The 2,947-nt window shown below is 40.4% G+C and overlaps 1 pseudogene; it reads right to left on the bottom strand.

The window, feature by feature from the left end:
• Nucleotides 1-484: 484 nt before the first annotated feature.
• Nucleotides 485-603, bottom strand: LOC112478757 (annotated as a pseudogene).
• Between the last annotated feature and the right edge of the window lie 2,344 nt (nt 604-2,947).

Genomic DNA, 2,947 nt, shown 5'->3' with positions numbered 1-2,947 from the left:
TTTTTTTTAATAAATTTCCATAACAGGAATTGGGTTCTGGAGCAGTGAGATTGTTCTCGCCATGGAAATCACAGATGCCATTAGGAAACCAACTTGTGTTTCCCTCATATTGGTTCTCCGTGGGACTGGTGTTGTGTATTCATTAGGTTCACCAAATTGTTTTGTTCAGTGGTTCAAAGTTAAGGCCTAGCTATATGGCACAGTAGGCATTCAATAGGTGTTTAAATTAATTAAATTCTATTGTTTTGGAAATCCTGTTGCAGGAAGTGACAGAAGAAATTGGATGCTCAGACAACTTTGTTAGAGGAAGGAGAATTTATTAGCCAGCGGAGAGCGTGGGGCATTCAGCAGACCCAAAGCATGGTCTCCCCTTGGTTAGATTTCTAATTTTTTTTTGTTTTTTTTTTTAAGGCGAGGCAACCCTTGGTTGACCTCAGATTGCAAGGACCTTGTCAGCTTACAATCCCTTATTTTTTATTTTTTACGCTTGTAGCATCTGGTCTTCCTATGTGGTCTCCCATCAAAGTACTAACCAGGCCCGACCCTGCTTAGCTTCCGAGAACAGATGGGATCGGGCTTGTTCAGGGTGGCATGCCCATAGACGTGGCCATGCAAGGGGCACATGATTCCTTTGTCTGAGGTTTCACATGTGCTTCATGGCTCAGGATGGGGAGGGGGAGCTTTGGGTAGGGGGCTGCAAGGGGGGAAGAATTTCCAGACCACTGGTCTTATCTATCTACAGGTCACTGTGCTTTGTAGAACCTGCAACCTTGGCATTATCAACACTGTTATAGGATTCTCAGAGAGATGGGACATTGAGGCTATAAGCAGAAAGTAGCACTTATTGATGCCGGCCCCTTCTCAGCGGATTCCTATCCAAAGGCTGATCTCTAATTGTAATATAACAAGGAGTTCTACACAGTCTTGTTATTCCCACACAGCTACAGAGATAGAACATTAGTTGGATAGCAAGCTATGAATCAACAGATGTGAGTCGGAGAGTCCTTGAGGTGGGGGAGATAGTTATGGGAAAACATGTTAGCTGGAGAGCACTGGGCAGCATGAGGGGAGAGAGCAGTTTTAATCGGCTGAGTCAGTCATTTCTGCAAGCCCTTTCCTTTGTACTTTTTCAGATACCTCCTCTCCTTTCTCAGTCCCTAAACAGAACTGTGAATCAAGACTAAAAGAGGAAGGGCTCTTGTATTTGCCCGTAAAGCTTTTTCTCTGACAATGGAAGGAAATGGCTTCCTTCCCAATTTAAGAAATGTCAAAATTGATTGATGATGGAAAAAGAGAAACCCCAATGAAACCTACAAATTTACAAGTAGGTAGCCACCCACTCACAGTATAAAATGAACTCTATTTAAAGTCTATGTATAGCTTCGGTTTATTTCCACGTTCCTGTATGGGAGAGACTATTCTTGTTGTATGTGTAAAAACCGGTTGTTGCATTTAGATGTGAATTTTGCCAAAAATGCAGTACTAGGCATTGACAACTGCAGATGCTTGGAAAAAAAGTAATTAGAAAATGTAGAAATGAGGCCAGTGTTGTAAAGGGGTAAGCTTGGATGTCCAGCTGGAAGAATCAAGGTATTTGAGACAAATCCAATGTTAATTATAGGGATCTGTATCTCCACAGGTCAAACAAGAGACCAGTGAGTTCATTACCAAGACTCCTGGTTCTGGGCTAAATGATTACTTTCAATCTTCTATTTAGTAGCATTTTTTTTTTTTTCAGTTTAGAAAATGAAAACATTCGTGACAATGTCCAATATGGCCTAAAAATGCTTTCATAAAGTAATTCCACTGTCATGAGATGTTTGTTTGTCTCTTTGCTAGACTGCAAGTCATTGAAGGCAAGAAGTTTGTGTCTCTTTCATTCGTCTCTGCATCCTCAGAGCCTAGCACAGTGTATGTGGTAGCATTAAAAATTGTGCATATCTGTTAATGTCATTATATTGTTAGTTACGAGTAAACCCACACAAAATAGAATACTTGCCTTTCAATACAATTACTTGCTGCATTTTACAATGTGATTTTGTTATGTCCACGTTCAACCTTTCATAATAGAAGTTATTTCAGCCTTTAAAATAGAAGTCCAAGAAAAATATGGTGAATACTCTTGCTGAGACACTTTAATTCTGTGCCTGGAAAAAAGTCGATTTAAGTGATGTGGCATCTCTACTGGTGTCAATTCTTATTTGAATCATTGGCAGTATGACTTGTTCTCCATTAGAGGAGACCCTCATGCTACAGTAATACATACATAAAAGTATAATTTTCTCAAATTAATTGAAATGGGAATCTGAAGAACTTTAGTTTTCATGTCATCGCTTCAATATTGAGCGATCTGGGATAAGAATGTCACAGTGCTTTACCTTTCATAGAACATTAAATAGAATTAGTGGTGTCTGCACTTTACTATTTAGAATACAAGTGGGATGATATGCTACCAGTTCCAGCAGTCGTGTGTAGGTAGATCACCCAAATCGCGTGTGATAATAGGAGCAGGGGTCAGAGACAGCCGTGGGGGAGACTGTAGAAAATTAATTCAGCCTTCAAATATTCCTGAAACAGCAGTTATGAATCAAGAGATCTGTAAGGAATGAAGACGGGGAAGAGACAGATGGCAGCCCTGTGCTCCTGGACCAGGGCTCTTATGTAAGACCTGGTGAACAGGATTCAATCTTGGCCAAACCGTGCTCTGAGGAAGCAGGAAAGTGGGAGCATCTGGTTCAGGTAATGAAAGTGTGGGGTAGAGAAAATAGAAGCTTCTGGATGGCAGATTTTGAAGCACAGGTGCTGTCAACTATATTATTACCCAAACCTGAAAATTTGAAGCTAAGTATGAATGGAGCTTTGATCCATGACATATGGTGTTTCAAATATAAAACTTACAGACCATCTGTCAAATCCATTGAGGCTTAACTCTGAAGATTGGAGAACC

Source organism: Pteropus alecto, unplaced genomic scaffold, assembly GCF_000325575.1.
Source record: "Pteropus alecto unplaced genomic scaffold, ASM32557v1 scaffold22, whole genome shotgun sequence".
Classification (NCBI taxonomy): Eukaryota; Metazoa; Chordata; class Mammalia; order Chiroptera; family Pteropodidae; genus Pteropus; species Pteropus alecto.
The sequence above is the reverse complement of the archived record's forward strand: the minus strand, read 5'-3'. Positions and strand labels throughout refer to the sequence as shown.